We start from the raw sequence: 22,756 nt of genomic DNA, 5'->3' as shown, positions 1-22,756 counted from the left end.
TGAGATGGACACTTGCCCTGGGTCTCAGGAAGTGGAAGTGTTTGGGGCACAGTTGCCCTGCACGGTAGAATAATGAACACTATTATTAATGTAATTTATTTGAGCATGGTTTGAGCAATTGTTAGCCAGAGGCATGGTAAAGAAAGACTTAATCTTAAGGGTACACTGGGATTAATTAATTGAGTTTCCTTTCAATACCGTGACTATATAAATTATGAAATCTAAAAACCTTATCTTCACACACACCAGGCCACCCCTGCTTCACTAGGTGTTCAGCAGCTTCTGGAGCTGAGATAACAGTCCTTATCACAATGAGAACACTCAAGGGCTTTAGCAGTTCAATAGGGAAATGCAGTTGGAAGCAACTAAAGGCAAGAAATTGGAAATTCCAAATGGTTAAAAAGTGAAGATTAGCCTGAAGTAAAGACAGTGGAGTAGAAGCCATGTTTGAGAGCCTGCAGGATCATAATTAGTGAAATAGAAGTATCTGGGATGCTCTACTGTGGAGGAATGCTAAGTGAATGTATCAACCATCAATAAAGCACTGTTTAGCCAATCAGCTGGGCAGAAGGACAGGAAGTAGAAGGCGAGACTTCCTGGAGAAGAGGGGGAAAGCTTGACGGTTGGAGAGGGAGGGGAATTTTGGATGGTTGGAGGAGGACGGTGGGAATTGGAAGCAGACTGGCCCAGGGGTCATAGTGGCAAGTGCTTGGAATATATGTATGTTATAAGGTTTAGAGTAGTTTGTTTAGTTTACAAGTAGATTAGAATCAGTTCAGACTCTGCCCGTCGAAGTGCTGGCAGGTTTAAAGTATGTTTCAGTCTTTTTGTGTCAGTTATTTGTTTTGTATGCCAAATGTATACAAAATACTGTAACACTCTACCACTCAATCAAGTTCACTAAGATTTTCATGACTAGTAGACTGACAAGCACTCTTCCTTTGTAAGTTCCACATCCTCTAGGAAAACAAGCTGACTCCCCTTTGGGACACAGAAGCCAGGACATTAGCAGACTAGCACCAAATGCATCCCCAGTTATTGGCCTGCAGAAGCTACACCACCAGTAGCTGTGTTTATACACTGTACAACTGCCATCTCAAGGCACCACAACTACTGCTGTTCCTACAAGTGACCCCACCACTCTGGTCCTGGCTAGGATCATCTCAACTGCTCCACCCTAAGCTACAGACCACATTAATTGTCTCTAGGAGTCAGCTTCATGAAGGTGAAGCTCCAGGAATCTCAGAAGAGCCAGAGCATCCGAAAGCAAACATAGAGTGTATAGTAAGTACCAGAAGTATTTAAGACAGTGGTCACTCTTAAGAGGCCAGATCCCACAGCTTGAGGATCTGCCTCTAGCAGATCTCATCCTGGGACAGAGAATTAAGAAGCTGTCTGTGTTGTGGCTTAATGGCAGCCTTTAATTTATAGCCCCAACCAGTACTCGAATCTTTTATGTTCGGTCAAATATGTTGGGTTGAACTAAACCATGAGGCATAAAACTTCCCATCACTCCCTGAAGGCACAAAGAAGTCCAAAATCTTCCTTGTGCTGAGATTGCTCTGGGGATTAACCCAAAGAAGCTCTTTTGATCTCTTTACTGCCACCCCTCTCATGGCATCGCTCTAAGTGCCATGGGCTCTCTGCTGACCCCCGTCACGGTATCGCTCTATGTGCCATGCCCTCTCTGCTGCCCTCCCTCATGGCATCCCTCTATGTGCCATGCCTTCTCTGCTTTCCTCCCTCATGGCATCCCTCTATGTGCCATGGCCTCTCTGTTGAACCCCCTCATGGCATCCCTTTATGTGTCATGGCCTCTCTGCTTCAGTCTCTTGGTCATAATAGAGGTTGAAATATAATGAAAAGAGCAAAGCAGAATGGTTGATAAGTTAGTGAGGTGGGACACTGCTATGTTCTTTCCCTAAAAAGTTGCAGCAAATGTAATTTCTAGTGAAAGAAGTTCTCTAGGATTCATAAAAACAAAACAGACAATAAATAGACTTGTCCAGAGGACCACAAAGACTTTGAAGTACCAGACACCACAAACCCACTCCTGACCTCCTAACTCCTCTGCACTGGAAGCCAAAAGTCCTGAGGTAGTGTAAGTGTTAGGGATAGTTCAGAATCCTATTCCTAAAAAAATGAATGAGCATACAGACACCTCAAATAAAAGCAGAGCTTAGAAAATGTGGGTCAAGAGAGTCTCAAAAAATGAACAAAGCAGTAAATTGCAGGAGAAAATCATAAATATGGGTGAAAAATCAGGTAAAGAAATTGCAACACTGAAAAAGAACCAAACAGAAACATAGATATGAAAATAAAGCAAAATGAATCAACCTTCCCGGAAAGCACTGACAGAACCATGTGGAAGAAGGGATTGTTTTTCAGTGACAGAAGACCAAGTTAAGACAACAATACATGTGGCAAATATACCAAAAACATGAACATTATCAATACCTCAAAGAAGTGTAGAATATAATCCCAGAATTCAGGGATAAGACTAAAAGGAAATAGACAAATATTTAATAAAATTTAATAGAAAATATCCCCTATGGCATGAATTAAGATTTATAGATGTCTTTCTTCTGCTCATGGGAAAGCTAGCAGAGAACTAGCCTTAATTATTATGTGCACCCTCACACCTCATACACTTATAATTTTAGGATTGTATTATGCATGTGAAACATTATATGTTTTCTGAACAAAAGAACTGGGTTTTGAAGGTGGATCAAACTTGACAGGATTCATTGCTCTCAGCATGCTGGATGCTGACATTCTGAATCCTTCATGTTCCAGTTCCAAGTGTTTCAGTTGCTGTTCTCCATCAGAACAGGACAGCTCCCAGGACAGCTTCAAAGAAAGCTTCTGTTCCCAATTGGTCCAGCATTTCAGACTGTCACACACAGGACTTCTAATAAGCCTAGAATTTCTCAACATTTAGAAACTGGACCACAAATGCTATTCCTAGATGGTGTAACCATTTTCCCCAATTTTATTTCGGCCACTACAAAGGTATTATTCTCCCAAATCAGCCAGAAGAAACCCTAAGAGAATGACAACCCCATTTCCCTTAAGGGGGTTTAGATAGGTTGCGGTTGCTTTCTTGGGCTATAGATGTTTATTTTCATTGGGAGTTGGTTATAAGTTACTATTGGTCTTATGCAGAGAGAAAGCAAGATTGGAATCAGGGGTGTCTCTCTTTTCCTTTATCTTTCTTTCTTAGGTTTGGAGATAGGGGCTGAAAAGGAAGAAGAGAGAGTATAGAATTATATAAGGAAGACAGTAGGCACAAAAGTAGATTATTGAGTCAACTCTTCAATTTAAGGCCTTAATTGTGTTCACAAGGTTATTTTTAACTCATCAGTATAGAAATTTGTATATTGATGCAAAATAAGCTTAACTTTGATACATTGGTATAGAATTCAAATTTAGGATTATTCTTCACACCCAATATATATATATTTCTACTCTAATATGAAGTGTTGTACCCAAACCACTAAAGTAAAATACAAGATTTACCTCCAATGCCTTGAACGTACTATTGCAGACTGTTTAGGACAAGTAAGTTAGACAAGCTAATTGTCACTTGATCAAAGCATGGTCATGTCAACTACTAGTCTACTTAAATCACAAGAATATCCTAGCTGTAACAGAGAGCTATGATTCTATAGACAGATGAGGTAAAATAGTTAGTCAAGGTCTTTAAAAACCCCAGAGTCCTACAGAATATGACATTTAAAGATGTTTTTACTGTTTTAAGGATTTTTTTGACAATAAGACAGGTTAACTCCTGGCAATACTCAGCCTACTTCAAAGAAGATGATGAACATCAAAGAACATCCTTATGGAGATGGCTTTAAATGTGGCAAATCAGCCACTGGGCAAAATGTTCTCATTTTGACCACTGACAGAATTCTGCCTAAAAATAGGCAAGCTTGGATGCAGGTAGAGTCGACTGCCAAACTCTTCTAAGACAGGGTAAGCAAGTCCACAATAATTCCTGCCTCACAAATGTGCATATCAAACATATTGGGCCAGAAGACTGAAGATGATGCTCCAATGTTATAGAGAGTTATGGGTGACTATTCAGGCAGCAAGCTTTCTCTGTCATTTTTTTTTTTTTCAATTTGGAAGCTGCTAGCCTGCACTTCCTGTTTACCCAGGTAATTAATTTTATTCCTTCTATAGTCTCTGATGGGGTTGAAGACCAAATAGGTTAGTTTCACAATTAAGCTTAGTTGTTTAGGGGTTAAGATATTTTTAGGTCTAGATAAATGTTTTAAATTGATAGAGATGAGATATAATAGATATAGATTTACATTCAGAATTTTAAACTAAGATAGGAAAATGTTTTCTTCAAGGTTGCCAAATACAAATAGCCAAAACACTATCAATGTAACATTAATATAATTCCTGATTGTTTCATGGTTCTTCTTGTTCTATGTAATTTATATATATATATATATATATATATATATATATATATATATGTGTGTGTGTGTGTGTGTGTGTGTGTGTATATATAATGTATATGTAAAAATAAAAATATTAATAAGAAATAAAAAAAACCTTCCAGAATAATTCAAAATGTAACTGTATCTTTGAAAATAAAATTTCCAGTTCTATGAACTGTGTAATTTAAAAAAAAGAAAGGGAAAAGGAAAATATCCCAAACTTGAGAAAGAAGTTGGCATTCAAATGCAAGAGGCATTTGGAACAGCAAATAACCTAGCCAAGAGAATACACTGTCCATTATATTTATCAAGATGTCAAAGACACAAAGGAAAAAAATAACACTAAACAATGTAATAAACAAACAAAACCAGAAACGTTCCAACACACATACAGATGCAGGACCATCAGAATAACTTTGGATCTTTTATCAGCATCCTTAAAAGCGAGAACAGCATAGAAGATACAACTTAAATCCTAAAAGCAAGTCACTTCCACCGAGACATACACAAATAGTGTATTAGCTCTTTGTCCATTATGGAAACACTGACTTTACTAATCAGCTTAATAAAGGAAGCATTTTTCTTGACTCACAGCTCCAAGTTGGGGAACTCAAAATGACAGGAGCATAGGGAAGCTGGCTGCTTTACATCCTTACTCAGCATGCATAATTTGATGAATGATGATCATCAACTTGCTTTTTCCTCTTTTTTAAGTCTCAGACTCCAGTCCAAGGAATGGTATCACCTATATTTAGGGTGGGTCTTCCCAATTTAAATAACCTAATATATTTTCTCACAGACAAATCCAAAGCTTTGTTTACATATTGTCCTAAATCTCACCAAGTTGACAATATGTCATGCCAAGAAAAGTTGTCTTTCAAAATTGATGACTGTTTCCAGACAGTCACAAATTAAGGCAAGTTAAACACACAAGCCAAAATTCAGAAAATTCTTAAAGGAAAAATATCCACAGTGGAAGAAGAAATGCATCCTTCTCCATGAGAACACATGAAAGGATGAACTGATGAACAAAGAAAAACTGAATTAACCACTCCTGTATAAGACAGTACACGCCACAGAAAAATGCCAATAATACAACCCACCAGAGTCATTTAACAAAATTTTAGGAAATAACGAGACATTTTCAATAATAACTTTAAGTATAAATGACAAATTCACCAATAAAAAGACACGGAGTAACTGACTGGCTTCAAAACCAAGAAGCCTATGTGACAGGGTCCCTCATCCCACCCCTGAGTGATACACGTCCCGGTGCGCATCTCCTCAACCATGATTCAGGACAGGGAGTTGGCCTGACACTGTTTGAGTGTTTCTCTGGCAGTGCGCTGTACAGAAGGCTAACACACTGGGACTTGGAGTACAGCAGGTACCTCTGTAACTTGGTAGCTTTCATTAATGAACTGAAGGCCTGTGAGCAAAGCTGGTGGCTTCCAAAAAGACTTCAGATGAGGCAGAACTCCTCCCAGGTCACTCTACTCTGCTGCTTCCCAGGAGCAAGAGCCCACTTAGCACTTCTGGAGTGATTTTCTTGAGATGTAGTGCATTATCATCTTCCAAGGCTATTAAAGCAGTGTGGGGTGGGATCAAGAAGTCTATTGTGGTGGCCTGCCTGGGATCTTTGCAACTGAGTGTAGTTTTAAGGATGACCATAGGATCTGAACGAACCCTTGAGGACATGAACCCACTTGTGTCCTGCAAGTCCTCAGACAGAAAAGTTACAGTCCCCAGAGCAAGCAGTCGGCTACACAAGTAGGGCCATCTTGACAACTAAAAGACTGTGGAAGAGTGAAGAATGAATCAAGGAATCTAGAACCTAAGCATTTTCTGTGTGGGGTGGTACAATGGCCAGTTGGCTGTTGTCTGTAATGAAGAAACATAGTTAATTAGAAAAATCAATTAAAGAACCAAGTATCAAAGAATAGAAATGAATCTTTCAAGTAAAGAGAAGCCTCAAAGAAGCAGATGTTGTCATTTTTATACCTGATAAAGTGGACTTTGAACCCAAATTAGCCATAAGAGGTCACTACATACTGATAAAGGGGACAACTCACCAAGAAAACAGTTAGAAGCATTGTGCAGAAAATACTGAAGCTTCCAATTTCATAGAACAAGCCCAGGCATAAAACCATATGTAGGTCCTGATAGAACAGCGGAGACTACAGGACTTGGCATGACCAGAGCTGGTGATGGAACAAAAAAAGGACAAACACACAGAAATGTTAGGCTAAGATGCACCACACACCACATCCTGGAAGCTCATTTATTGTGTATAGCCCAGCAGGAGAAGTTAGCTAGACTCTGTAGGTGAGCAGTCTGAGGATTTTAAAAAATCTGGGAGAAGATCTGGGCATAGCAGCACATGCCTTTGATTCCAGCACTCAGGAGGCAGAGGCAGGCAGATCTCTGTGAGTTTGAGGCCACCCTGGTCTACAAAGTGAGTCCAGGACAGCCAAGGCTACAACACAGAGAAATCCTGTCTCAAAACACCAAAAAAATCTGTGAGAAGGAAGCTATGGTTTGAAAGCTGTAATATATATACGGGGGACCTGGAGCAGTCTCATGTCAGCCATGTGCTTGCTGCTTTAGTCTCTGAGTTTATATGAGGTTTGTTCAGTTGATTCAGGGGCCTTACATCCCTCCGGTGGCCTCCATCCCTCTCTTATACTCATTCTGCCTCCCTTTCCATGGGGTTCCCTAAACTCTGAAAGGAGGAATTCGGCGAAGACATCCCATTTATAGCTGCGTGTTTCAAGGTTTCTCTCTCTATGTACTGTCTGACTGAAAGTCTCTGCATCTGGTGCCATCTGCTGCAGTAGGAAGCTTCTTTGATAATGGCGAGGAAGGCACTGATCTATGAGCATAGCGGAGTATCATTAAGAGTCATTTTATTGATACTTTTTTGTTTTAGATCAGCCGTGTTTGGTCTTGTCCTAGGTCTTTGGAGTATCCAGTCTGGTTCTTGGTCACCAGAGCAGTGCCAGGTACAGGTTCTGCCTCATGCAGTGGGCCTTAAGTCAAATCATGTACCTGTTGATTACTCCTCCTCCCAGTTTTGCGCCACTATTCTCCAGCATACCTTGCAGGTTGGGACAGCTTGTAGGTCAAGGGTTTTGTGGATGGGTTGATATTTATGCTTTCACTTTTGGTATCATGTACAGTACATTCCTTCACCGAAGACAGTAGAACACAGGGGCGAAGACTCCATGTAGTCAGATGCTTGACTTTTCGACTTTCAATGTCTGTAGCAATGGGCCTTGCTGTTAGCATGTGGAAAGCAACTTTTTGTCTTGGGAAAAGTCTGGGTTGTTTGAGAATTTTCTTTGGCTGACAACTCAATTAGATGTGACCTAGTCCAGGAACTAAAGTACCCTGTGGTGACAAGATGGCCAGTTGAGACTCTGAGCCCCCCATTATTAGGAGTCTTCATTAGGATTGCCTTCATATCTTTTAAGAAGTTTCCACTGCACCAGGCTTCTGTATCATCCCTCAAATGCCCTCACTTCCAGTTGTCTTTCCCTGCATTCTCTCCCTGAACCCTATATAATCTTCCCTCCACACCTTGTCCTCCCATTTCTGCCTACCCTGCTCCCAGTCTGCCCATAAAATACATTTTGTTTTTCCCTTTCCAGGGAGATTCATGCATCTCCCAAGACTCTTTATCTATACCTAACCTCTCTGGGACTATGGGTTATATATAGGTTATCATTTATATAATGGTTAATATCCATATATAAGTAAATACATACCAAATTTTCTTTCTGAATCTGGGTTACCTTACTCAGGATGACATTTTCCAGGTCTAGCCATTTGCCTGCAAATTTTATGATGTAATTTTTAACAGCTGAGAAATACTCTTGTGTAAATGCACCACATTTTCTTTATCCATTTTTCAGCTGAGTGACATCTAGGTTGTTTCCAGTTTGGGCTATTATGAATAAAGTTGCTATGAATATAGTTGAAGAAGGGTCCTTGTGGTAGGGTGGAACATAATTTGGGTATATGCCCAAGAGTGGTATAGCTGGATCTTGGGGTAGATGAATTCCCAACTTTATGAGGAACTGCCATATTAATTTCCATACTGGCTGCACAAGTTATCACTCCTACCAGCAATGGAGGAGTGTTTCCCTTGCTCCACAGTCTTACCACCATGAGCTGTCATTTTTATTATTGATTTTACTGATTCTGACAGGTGTAAGATGAAATGTTAAAGTAATTTTGATTTGCATTTGCTTAATGGCTAATGAACATTTTTTAAAGTGATTCTCAGCCATTTGAGATTCCTCTGTTGAGAAGTTTCTGTTTAGATCTGTACCCTGTTTTAATTGATTATTTGCTTTTGTTTTTTGATATCTAGTTTCTTGTGTTTTTTATGTATTTTGGATATTATTCACCTAGCAAGCATGGAGTTGATAAAAATACTTTCCCATTCTGTAGGCTGCAGCTTTGTCTGAATGACAGTGTCCTTTGCCTTACAGAAGCCTTTCAGGCTCACGAGGTCCCATTTATTTATTTATTTAAAATTTAAAAAAAATTTTTTTTACAAGTCCCATTTATTAATTGTTGATCTTAGAGTCTGTGCTCTGTTCAGAAAGTTGTCTCCTGTGCCAATGAGTTCAAGGATACTTCTTGTATCCTTTTAGTCTATTGTGGAATAAAAGTAGAAATCAATAGCAAATGAGACCCCAGGAACTACATCAATTCTTGAAGAATAAAAAATGGAATAGAACATAGAACTCAAGAATAAACCCACACAGCTATGACTACTTAAGTTTTGATAATAGTATACAAAATATAGAGTTGAAAAGAAGACAGCCTATTCAACATTTGGTACTGGTGCAGACAAAGCTGAATAGATCTCCAAAATTAAGAAATGACCCAACAAATTCCAAGAATTAACAACTGAGACTATACAAAATAAATATTTCCATTTAGAAAAGAAGATGATCATCAGAGTGTGCAGAGACAGTCCACAGAATGGGAGAGATTCTTTTCAGTTATACTTTGCAGTTCTAGTATCTAGAATTAGTAAACAAATTCAAAAATTAAATACCAAGAAAACAAAATGACTAGTTACAAATGTGCTAATGAAATGAATAAATAGTTAGCTGTCCAAAGAAGAAACACAAATGTAGAAATAGTATTTTTAAAAGTCAACATTTTTAGCCATCAGGAAAATGTTACTTAAACCTGTGATGAGACTCTGTCTTACCCCAGTCAGAATTGCTATCATAAAGAAAACTCACTGTAGGTCCTGGAAAGGATGTGGGTAATTAGGAACTTTTGCTCACTGCTGGTGAGAGTGTAGACTAATATAGCTATTGTGTAAGTGAGTGTGGAGTTCGCTCCAAAAAATTACAAATAGATGTTACATATAAACCAATTATATCACTCCTGGGCACATATCCAAAGAACCCCATATCCTTCCACAGGGATGTTTGTATATGCACCCACATTTATTGCTGCTCAATTCACAGACATTAAGCAATGCAACAGTCTATCAACTGTTGATAATCAACAGATGTATGGGTAATGAAAATACACAATAGAATTTTACTTAGCTATAAATAAAAATGAAATTTGCATGGGAATGGATGGATCTGGAAAATGTAAAGTCAGTGAAGTGACCCAGACTCAGAAAAACAAACATCACATGTTCTTTCTCATGTGCAGATCCTTACTTTTTTTTTTTTTTTAAGACAGGGTTTCTCTGTGTAGTCTTGACTGTCGTGGAACTTACACTATAGATCACGATGGCCTTGAACTCACAGACATCTGCCTGCCCCTGCCTCCTGAGATCCTTTTGCATAAAGTGCATGTGAATGTGGGTATAGCCTATGAAACTTGAAAAAAGGGAAGAAAAAGATGTTCTGAGGAAGGGAGGCAAGGCTGAAAGGCACAAGTGACATGGAAGCAGAAAAAGGACTGGGGAAGGAAAGGAGGGCTGGGGAGCAAAAGAGTGAAGAGGATAAACTGAAACGGATTATATTAAAAAACACTGTAATGAAACCTAAGACTTTGTATACTGATTTATGAAAAAGAAAAAAAAGACAAAACCATATCTTTGCATGCACTATTGACTCTTGTGGGAATAACCATAGTCTCTTGATGGTTGTATACTTGTGAAAGGGACCTGTAAACAACTTCTGAGGGAATCAGATGTGGATGCTCATTTGGTTCTGCTCGATAGTGTTGCCTGATATGTATATTTAATGACAATTCTAGCTAAAGCAGCTATTTCTCTGACATAAAGTATGGAATTTCCATTGGGGGATAGAACTGAGTTAAGAATGCAAAAGGATTTCCCAGCCAGCATTTCCAAACTCGGAAGACTTGAAGAGGAGGAAGAACATAACAACGAACAAGCTGAAGTATTTTTTTTTTTTTAAGAAATCTAAAAGTCAATTGAAAATGATATTACTATAATTAAAGAATATGGGGGAATCCAAACCTAAATGTACTATTACTGTACAAGAAAATTTAAAACATGGAGCTCATGAGAATTGTGTTAGCTGACTTAAGGCCACAGTGGTCTAAGGAAAGCAGAGGAGTGGGGTTGATGACTCACAACCACAAAGGTTTAGAGAAGTCAGAGTATGACCTGGATGTTCTATGGTCACAGACATTCAAATATGCAGAGTGGTAAACTTTCTTATCTGACCTAAGGTGATAGAGACCAAAGGACGTCAGAGTGTGAACTGGCTGGCTGAAGGTCAGAGAAAGGTCATTAGAGAGGAAGTCCAGAGATTTCTGGAAAATGAATTCCAGAACTCACTTGTTTGTGAAAGAAAAATAAAGTACAAGAACTCTTGCTCAGTGACTATGGATGTACTAAAGATAATTTATGTGGATGAGAATATTCTGACCCATGTACTTTAAAAATTACCCTTCTACTACCATCAAGACTTCTCTCCAACAGAAAGCTGTACCTTCAGGAGCGTATACCATTGCTAACAATTCCGTTACAGACATGGCTTTCAGGAATGAGGGCATTAGAAGACACACAGATGATACAGAAACAGTTGTGTTATTTTGAAACTATAAAGACTTTTTAAAAAATATCTTGAAAAAAAAAAAAAAAGACCATTCTAAAGCTCACACTTAAGAAGTGGATAATTGAGGTAAAATATCTACCCGAAGAGATAGAAATTCTTAATCAAAGGTACACAGACTACTTACAAGTTCTTGTCTCTCATTGAGGTGCTGTATTTAACCTATTAATTTAAGTGCTGCATTAGTTAGAAGGGCCATCCATCTGGAAAAACATAGACTATGCTAGGCGTTTTAAAAAAAAAGGAGACCATTGAAAAGAGGCCACTGAGAGATGTTGCAAGGTCAAAATTAGAAAGAAAAAAAAAAAAAAAAAAAAAAAAAAAGGGTGCTGAGATGCTATGTTAATGGTTATACAGTACCGCAGGAGGAAATAAGACAATGTAGAGCAAGAAAGGCGGAAGTTTGGTCCTGGTATCTGGTGTTCTATTCCTGGAGAAACTACAGTGAAATGTATGTGGGTATGGGTGGCCCTCTTTCTGTAGAGGCATGCTGTGTGGATGACCCTGGAACTGCCACAAGATCCGGAGCCTGGAGTCACAACTGTCTTCTACTCATTGCACAATTGTGACAGGTCCAGGAAGCAAGGCAACCAAGTCCTTCACTCTCTCCTTCTGCCTTCCAGCCTCCTGGTTGGGTCTCCAATTGACAAAGCTTTCCCAGCATACTCAGTTTCCACACCCTGCCTCTGGCATTTCAGAGTATGTCCAGGTGGCTTGAGGCTGAGAGGGAACAGGTGAATGGCCTGCAGAGGTTGTCTGTGACTGCACAATACCTATTCCATCTACCGTTGGCAAACAAAACAAAACAACACCCCCCACACACAAATTGGCCCACTACAACAACAGTGGGGATGCGTCCTAGAGTTTCCCACCATTCCTTGTACTTGTGCTGTGTTGATGCAGTGCATCTTCTCTTTCTCTACATTTCATAGATATTTTAATAAACTTGATACATAAAGCGATGGGCTACATTCTAGTAGCATTGAACCTTATGCATATTCATTCACTGCTATCCTTCCATGACTCTCCCCTCCTCACTGGTACTTCTTCTTCCCAACAGTCCCACTGTGTTTTCATCCCACACACACATTAAAATTTAGATTCTACAGATGATAGAGACAGTTGATAGTTGTTTCCCTTAGCCCCCACTTATAGTCTCATGCTTTTAATCCTTTCACCTCCATAGTCATCCTTCTGTTTTCATGTCATGTGTATATGTATATATACATGTTTATATAAAAATATAGATTCTCTATATAAGAAAAAAATGAGATATTTGTTCTTTTTGTCTGGCTTATTTCACTTAACAATAGTCTACAATTTCATCCACTTTCCCTGAAAAATGACATAATTGTATTCTTTATATATATTACATTATATAATTATCAAATTATTTATATACTTATTTTTTTAACCAAATCATGTGTTGATAGCCAGTTAAGGTGATTCCACACTACTGTAAGACATTCAGCAACCAGCATGGATGTGTGAGTATCTTTGTGGTATGCTGTCTTACGTTCCTCTAGCTTGTCTAGCTGGGAGTGATACAGCTGGGTCATATGGTTGCTTTAGTTTTCTGGAACATTTCTACACTGATTTTCATAGCTCTGCAGTGGTTTATTCTTCTAGTCACAGAATATAAGGCTCCTTGTGTCCTTACATCCTTGCCAGGATTTACTACTTTTTAAAACGATAACCATGAGGATTGCTCTCTGATGGAATCTCAGAGTAGTAGTAATTTGCATTTCCCTCTTGAGGATATTTAGCTTTCTTTCAAATATCTGCTAGCTATTATATTTCTTATTTGGAGACCCGTGAGTTCAATTCAGTTACCCACATATTGTGTGGGTGATATGATGTTTTGCTATCTAAAAGTTGAAGTTTTATTTTTATAAATTCTAGACATATTAATTTGTCATAAATATAGTTGGAAAAGAATTTTTTCATCCTGTAGATGTTCTCTTTTCTCTCTTATTATATCCTTCACTGTGCAGAAGCTTTTCATTTCATGCAATCCCATTGGTTAATTCTTTGGTTATTTCATCCTTTTCAGAATGCCCTTGCCTATGACCACATCTTGATGCATTTCCCTTATGCTTTTCTACAGCAATTACAATATTTTAGGGCTTATATCAAAGTCTCTTATTCTCTTTGAGGGAAGTTGTGTGCACTGTGAGGGATGTAGTCTACTTTTATTTTTCTACATGTGACTTCTTTCCCAGTACTGTTTGCTAAAGATGCTGTTTCCCCTCCAGTGGGTATTGTTAGCATCTTAGTTGAAACTCAGGTGACTGTAGACTGTAGCTGAGTGGGGTGACTTCTATTTTGTTCTGTGGGTCTACATGGTTGATTCTGAGCAAGCACCACACACACACACACACACACACACACACACACACACACACACACACACACACAGTCATTGTCAATCTGCCTCTGTAGTATAGTTTGAGACTGAGCATTGTAGTACCTCCAGCACTGCTTTTTGCCTGCGGTTGATAAGCAACATTTCTTAGTGTGCTTTGCTTCATCTCTTGGGTTGTACTTACTCTGCATACTGTTCCTGATGCTCTCATGATTTACCCAGATCACTACTGATAGTTTTTAGGAAATATCTAGTTTTAGGAGCTGAGTCACATCTCCCATCCACCATTTTGAAACCCTGATTCCCAGCCCGACCCAGTGTATTTCTGTTGGGAGTTGGCCTTTATGGAAATGGCTGACTTAGAATGAGTTCCTTAAAGTGAGACCAGCCTAATCTGACTGGTATGCTTGTAAGAAGAAATTTGGTTACACTTAAGAGAAAGGGCAAAATGGTGCACTGGTATTTACTACATACAAGAAAAGCAGAGAAGCCTCAGAAGATACTAGGCCTGTTAGCACCTTGATCTTAGACTTTCAGATCACAAAATTGTGGGGAAATAAATTTGTGTTTTGTAAGCCATTCCGTCTACGCTGTTTTACTATGAAGAGCCCAGGAAGGTTACTTCTTTGCTGTTTTGAGATGGGGTCTCATGTTGTTCAGGCTTACCTTGAATTCCTTGTGTAGCCAAGGATGATCTGTCTTAGAGTTTCTGTAGCTGTGATAAACCAGTGTGACCAAAAGCAACTCGGGGAACAAAGGGTTTACAGTTTGTCTTCTAGCTTATAGATCTACCTCACAGTTCATCACTGAAGGAAGTCAGGGCAGGAACTCAAGGCAGGAACCCTGAGGTAGGACATGAAGCAGAATTCATAGAGGAACACTGCTTACAGGCTTGCTCCTCATGATGTGCTCAGCCTGCCTTTTATACAACTCAGGGCCACCTACCTAAGAGTAGGACCATTTCAATGGATTGGGCCTGCCCACATCAATCATTAAACAAGAAAAGCACCAAAGGCCGGCCCAGGCCAACGGGGTGAAGACATTTTCTTAATTGAGGTTCTCTCTTCTCAGATGACTCTGATTTTGTCAAACTGATACTTTGAACCCCTGCTTTTCCTTCCAGCTTCCAACTCAGGGGTCACAGGAGTGAATCAGGATCCTCAGCCGCCTTCTTTACACAGGCACTGACTATGGAATCTGCATATGAGGAAATGGATAATTTGGTATCAAATTGCAAATTAAAAGCAACCAGCAAGCAGCTTTAATTTCAATGTACAAATCAAAAGGCTTCTTACCATTGAATAAATTAGACTGCAAGTAAATGAATTATAATGGTGCCAACTGTGGTTAAGAGAAGAGATATGGGCAAAAGCTCAGGCAAGGAATTAATCCTGCTCTGATCCAAAAATATTACTTTTGTTTTCCACAGAAACCGCAAAAGAAACTGGGGTGGGGTGAGGATGGAGTGGGGACTTCTGCTCAGTAGTGCCAGCAGCTACTTAGTCCAGAAGTCCAGACTTTAGTAGTTAAATGCTCTACCACACAACAAAGACATATGCTCAACCATGTTCATAACAGCCTTATTCATAATAGCCAGAACATGGAAACAGCCTAAGTGTCTCTCAGTAGAAGAATGGATAAAGAAACTGTGGTACATTTGCACTATGGAATACTATTCAGCTATCAAAAACAAGGAATTTCCAAAATTTGTGGACAAATGGATTGAACTAGAAATGATCATAATGAGTGAGCTAAGCCAGAAGCAGAGAGATTCAAATGGTATATACTCACTTATAACTGGACACTAGGCCAAGGGGTAGGTCTCATGAAAGTCTTCACTTGCCGGGAAAGTGGGACAGAGGTGAGGACATCCTATTGGGACTCTAGATGAGAAAAAGATAGGAGATAGGGAAATAGATGGATCCAGAGGGTCCTAGAAACCTACACGAAGAACATTATAATAGGCAGATCTGGGCCCAGGGGTTCTGCTCAATCTAAGGCACCAACCAAGGACAATATGTGCAGTCATCATCAAACCCCTACCCAGACCTAGCCAAGGGACAGAACATTCTTCACAGTTAAGTGGAGACTGGGGACTGACTTTCATACCAACTCTGGTGCCCCATATTTGACCATGTCTCCTTGATGGGGAGGCCCGATGGCACTTGGAGGAAGGATAGCCGACTACCAAGAAGAGACTTGATACCCTAGCATCATATTCAGGGGGAGGAGGTCCCCCTCAGTCACAGTCATAGGGAAGGGGAATGGGATGAAAGCGGGAGGGAGGGAGGAATGGGAGGATGCATGGGATGAGATAGCAAATGAGATGTAACACGAATTATTTTATTTTTCAATAAAAAATGTGTAAAAAATGACTGAGAAGGGGCTGGCCAGAAGGCTCAGCAGATTAGGGTGCTTGCCATCAAGCAAGAAGGGTGGTGCACCCAGGTGGTACAAGGGGATTCCCCCAAGTTATCCTCTGGATTATACACAAACACCACATCAAGTGCATGTCCACATACATGTACACACAATGCACACACACACACACACACACACACTCTGAATGAAAATAAAATAGTTCAATGATTGAAAAATACAAGATACTTCCCCACTTGGATGGTTTATGAATAAACATATTTTGCATTTCTTTCATCATCTTCTTTAGGTTGGTAAAAAACAAAGTGTTTTTTTTTTTTTCAAGTATAAACAAATTAAAATGTTATGGAGTCATCACAGAGAACAATAACACATAGATGACGGATTTTAGTTTTTACTAACTTGGACAATGAATAATTTTCTTCTCCACAGTCCTACTTCCTGCATGCTGTGCCAAACTATGATTAGGCAATTATCTCCTCATTTCCAGAACTGGATGCTTTCTTCATTGTCTGCTGGACTCTACTCAAAGGAGATTATTTTCAGACATGTGAGTCCTCCATCCTTTGACTTCTTCATGCACCCAATTTATTCTGGTACACTGGCAGGGACTTTTCATTATAGGATAAAAAAAGAGAGCCAACCAGCTCCAGCAACAAAGAGGCTTTATTGACACCTGTCGAAAAGACCAGAGCAGCATAGGCCTCAGGCATGGTTCATACAGTTTATTCTGGCTTCTGGCTTCTTTCTCTGTGATCACTTTCATTTTACTTTCTGAGTTAGATTTCTATCCCTCGTGGCACAAGAATATGAGCTGTGACCATGCCGCTAACAAATTAAGGGACAAAGTTTTTGAGTACCACGCGTGCCTGACTATCGCAGAGTGAGTCCTGCTTGTAAGCTGAAGAAACACGCAGTTGGTGGCCTGGAAAATGACTCTGAAGAGCTGGAGTTTGCGTGGCTGCTTTGCCTAATCACATGTTATGGTCATGCTGCAGCTTTGAGGCAGCATAGCATCCTCTGTGCAATGGGCAAGGCCATTTCCCTCTGACAGTCTCCCCATGTAATTAACCCCTTAATTGTTTCTCCTCTTTTTTGCCTTTAAATTTCATGTCCTGGGATCTAGGAAGGGCAGAGCGTATCTTGGTTTGGGTCTCTTTTTCTTTTTTCTTTTCCCTTTCATTAAAAATAGTTTTTTTTTTTTTTTTTACCCTATGAGCATATACAGGGGGAGGAGGTCTCCCTCAGTCACAGACATAGGGGAGGGGGATGGGGGGGGAGCAGGAGCGAGGGAGGAATGGGAGAATACAAGGGATGGGCTAACAACTGAGATGTAATTTGAAGAAATTAATAATAAAAAAGGAAAAAAAAAAACAAAAACAAAACTGCATGTAACTCTATCTGCACTTATTATATGCATCCAGCATCCCCTGAAACATAAACCTAATTAAAGTGATTAAAATAAAAAAAAATAGTTTTTTTCATATATAATATATCCTGATGAAGGTTTTCTCTCCTTCTACATTTGCCCTGTCCATTTCCAAATTCTTTCATGTCCAGATCAGCTCCCTTTCTGTTTCCCATTAGGAAATGAGCAGGTCTCTAAGAAATAGTAATCAATAAAATGAGCTAAAGTATAATAAAATAAACAAAAAACTAGCCCAATGGAGTTGGACAAGATAAACCAACAGGCAGAAAAGAGGCGGAGAGCAGGCACAAGAACCAGAGACCCACTCATTATCCCACTCAGGAATCCCATAAAATACTAAACTGGAAGCCTTAATATATTCCCAGAGGACCTACCGGAATCCACACAGGCCCTGTTCATGCTGCCTCAGTCTCTGTGAGCTCATATGTGCATTGATCGGGTCGATTTAGAAGGCCTTGTCTTCTTAGTGTACTCCATCCCCTCTGACTCTTAAGTAGTTTCTGATTTCTCTTTCCTGGGGAGCTCCCTGAGCTTTGAGGAGAGGGATTTTACAGAGACATCCCATTTGGGCTGGGTGTTCCAAGGCCTCTTATTCACTACATAATGTATAGATGTGCGCCTTTGTATTTGCTCCCACCTGCTGCAGGAGGAAGTGTCTCTGGTAATGGATGAACAAGGCACTGATATGTGATTATAACATAATGTCATTAGGAGTCATTTTATTGCCATGTTTTTCTTTTTAGAATAGTAGTATTTACCCTAGCTTCTCTGGTTCTTGATCACCTAACGAGTCAGGTATGGGTCCCGTCTCAAAGAGTGGCCTGAGAAGTCAGATCGTATGTTACTTGGTTACTCCATTGCCCAAGCGTATTTTGCAGGACAGTATGGGTAGGTAAAAGCATTTGTGTATGGATTGGTATTTATGTTTCTCTTTTGGTAGCCTGCTGAGTATCTTTCTGTGCCAAAGACTCTAAGACATAGGGATAAAGGCTCTGTATAGGCACCAGCTTGAGCTCTCCTTGTTTAAAGAGATGTTTTAGAAATGGGACCACACTGTCAGTTTGTGCAGGACAACATACAGAGTTGGCAACAGCCTGGGTTGTTTGGAGATTCACATGGGAAACTTTTGGCCAACAACTCAATTGCATATAGCTGATACTGTAAGCTTAATTTGGTGACAAAACATGGCCAGCTCTTTCTCCCTCATTCTTGGAGCTATTTCCTTTAGATCACCTCCATGTATGTGCATATTTTAAGAAGCTTTTTATTGTATTTGTCTTCCACACTACCCTCACATGGCCCTTAATTTTAGCTGGCTCTCCCTATATTTTCTTCCCCACCCTCCTCTCCTCTCCCTTCTTCATGTTATACTCCTGTTTTGTCTCCCCATTCTTCCATAACTATCTATTATATTTCCTTTTCTTAATGAGCTCTATCTGTTCCCTGCTCCCATTCCTTAAACTGTACCTAATCCCTATGATTCTATGGATTGCAGCTTGGTTATCACTGACTAACAGCTAATATCCATATATAAGTGAATACATATAATATTTGTCTTTCTGGCTCTGAGATACCTCCCTCCCTCAGGATGATTTTGGTTGTAATTCCATTCATTTACCAGTGAATTTCATGATTTCATTTTTAATGGTTGAGTAATACTTCATTGTATAAATGTAGCTCATTTTCTTTATCCACTTTTCTGTTGAGGGATATCTACATTGTTTCTAATTTCTGACTATTGAATATATGGATAGTAGCAATGAACATGGTTGAACAAATGTGTTTGTGGTATGATGAAGCAACTTTTGGATCTATGCCCAAGAATGGAGAAGCTGTATCTTGGGGTAGGTTGATTCCTGTCTTTCTCAGGAACCACCAAATTGATTTCCATAGTCACCATATAAGTGTGCAGTACCACTAGCAATGGATGAGTGTTCCAGCTTGGATTTCCTTATTCCAAATATGGTGATCTATTGGCATAACTACTTCCTTTTCATTTCTGGTCATCACTTCAGTGCCTAGTTTTTGTCAAAAGAAGATTAACTCTTCTAATCAAGTGAGAACAGGTGGAATGAAAAGGGTAGAAGAAAACAGCTTTCATGGTCTCCCTTTTGCACCCCCATCCACCAGAAAAGCAGAAGGAGGTGGAATGGGATTAGCCTAACAGCTTATCATCCTCAAAGAACTAGTTCTGTCTTTCCTAGATAGGGGCATTTCATTAGCAGGACCAAAGAGCTGCAGGTGCAACAGAACACCCAGAACCTCAGGGCATCTGTGAGAAGGGAGAACCTTTCATATAATATTTCAAGTCAAGCGAAGCATCTTCAAGTGGCCAAGAACTGGCTGCTCTAGGAAAGCAAAGGGGGTGTGATAATCCCATCAGAGTATGTTTATTGTCAGTTACAGTTTTAGAATTTAAACACAGTGTTTGTTCATAAACAAGCAAACAAACAAACAAAACAATAGCTTTAAAAGATTTGGTATCTTTCTTTCTTAAGTCGGGCATGCTTCACCCTGATGGGGAAATGGACTTAGTAAGCATGCCTGTAGAGGTAGAATGTAAGATGTGCAGAAGACCCAATGACTAGCCATACAATTTCAACACATTTAATTTATGCAAATGCTACCAGCTATCTTACCCTTTTTTTCAGTATCAAGACTTAATAAGGTCAATCATGAACTCATTTTTAATTTAATATTTCAGTCAGAATAATGCATGCATACAGTTTTACAGTAAAATTATATCTGAACTCTAATAATGAAAGCGTCCTCCCATGCCCATTTCTAATCCTAGTATCTATTAACTCTGTTAGATTCTAGCTGAATCTTCATCTCCATAGTAAATAGAATTCCATGGCGGTTTGCTTTCATTGACCACTTTTCCTCACCGAGATCCAAAGCATGTGTATTTTCTTTCTGTTCTCCTGTTCAGCTCTCTTACACAGTATAGCTCTGATGTCACACTGTATTACATCAATGTCATGTTTTCATGGTCATGGGAATATTTTCAGCTGAGCCAAGTTCTGTAACATGGTGGCATTCCATTTCTTATAAGCCTCATTGTTTCTCCTAGGGTTTTAATAATTTCTCCGTGTTTCATATTGCTTAGTTTCCTCTTTAGCTGACCCTAATTTTTCTATGCACAGCCCCAATTTTCTGCTTTGAGACTGTCAAGTTTTTCTCACCAGCACTGGGGCAGCCATAAGCTTCATCTTTGCAGGGAAAGTGCCCGGTGAGTTCTCATCCTCCTGTTTCGCCCACTATATGAAGTTCCCAAAGCTGACATGTAGCTATGCTCCAGGACATTCAATCCTAATGCCAGGATTTCCAAGAAGGCAAAATATTAATGTTACTCTGAAGGTACAAATGGAATATACTTTTTTAAAAAATGTGTTTTATCACTAGTTGGAAAGGCTGAATACTCAGAAAGGTTTTGTTAGGGAAATACAATATATTTCTGTTCTCCACTAAGACCTCAAGGAAACTGAAGCATTAAGGCCAAAAATAAGAGACCCTCCTATATGGTCTCTTTGCATGGTTAGTTCTTTCTGAGCTAAAGGAAAGTAGGTAGATTAAACAAAAACAAGGAAGCTGGCAAGAAAGCAAGCAAGCAAGCAGGCAGGCAGGCAGGCACACAAACAAGCAAGCAGCAAGACAGCAAAAGGCTTCTCTAATCTCTCTCCATCCCCTCCCCTCCTACAATGGAGATTTTGATCTTAGGATGTAGCTCAGAGGTAGAACACTCATTTAGCCCATACATGGTCTTCAGGTTATCCCCCAGCACTGCACACACACACAAAAGTAGAATTTCTCTTCCTAAACAAAGCCATAAAACTTAGGAAGGTCATTCTCTGAACTCAGTCCCTTCATGCCTTGAGCTTCTTGTGACAGGGGAGTCCATTAGTAGGGAAAGGCATGCGCGCAGGGGCAGGGAGTGTAAACAGCAACCTTGCTGAGGGCTCCAAATCATCACTCATTATGCCTAGCTGCTCTCCATGGCTACCCACTTCCTTTGTCACACACACAATGGAAACAAATACCTCAGGCTGCATGTCATGCAAAACTTCAGTTAAATACATTTGTGATATGTTTCATATTTCTTTTGCTACAGAAACATTAGCCATGGCTCTGGAAATATGGTCAAAGCATTTATGACTTTTGCTTTTCTCTAGTAGTTTAGTCTCTTGTAAACTAACCTTTTAATTTCTCACTATATTAGCTGCACTCAAAATAAATGAAAAGCTTGACTAAACAAAGGGTCAGACATGCATACAGTTGGTAATTTGTCTACTATATTTAATTCAAAATAGTACTTGCTTAACTAAGCACATTATCAACTTCCAAGTTTAATTTAAACAAATTATAATGAGAGATGTTTATAAATACATTCAGTCATGTGTTGAGTGACAGATTGGAACCCTTAGGGACCTGGCATCGCAAAAAGCCTTCCCACATGCCAGTTAGCACACAATGCCAGTGCACCATAGGAACAAGAAGATGCTGGGACTTTCTGAGATGCATGAACTGCTGAGCCAGGAAAATGGGGACCAGCTAAGGAACGATGCGATTTTCAAGGCTCTGCTTACTGCCAGTCATACTCTCACACATCCTTCTTTCATGGCATTTATCCTTATGTCAAAAGGTTGATCCTTGCCTTCAAGCATCACCGCTTTAATCTGGGGTTTGTATCAATGTTTGTGGCCGACTGCCCACATGGTCTTTGCCCAGGCTACAGCTGCACAGCAGATATTGAATGAACAGTGAAAAGACTACATACTCTGTTGACTACAACATGAACCTTGTTTGTTCTCGGCATGATGTCTTCAAGGATTTACTTCAAAGCATCTGAAGACACTGGAGAGGTTCATCCATGGCTTAGAGGAATTGATGGGTAGGTTGCAGGAAATTAATAAGATTGTGGTTGAGATGGAAATGATTTTACCCTTCACATTTGGGTAAAGAATAAAGATGGCTCTGAGGTGCTTACAGACGCATGCCAAGGATGAGGATTGATGAATGAAAGGCTGGTGGAACCTTAGTAGACATGCAAAACTGAAAA

This window comes from Acomys russatus, chromosome 3 (assembly GCF_903995435.1).
Source record: "Acomys russatus chromosome 3, mAcoRus1.1, whole genome shotgun sequence".
Classification (NCBI taxonomy): Eukaryota; Metazoa; Chordata; class Mammalia; order Rodentia; family Muridae; genus Acomys; species Acomys russatus.
Note: the sequence above shows the minus strand (reverse complement) of the source record.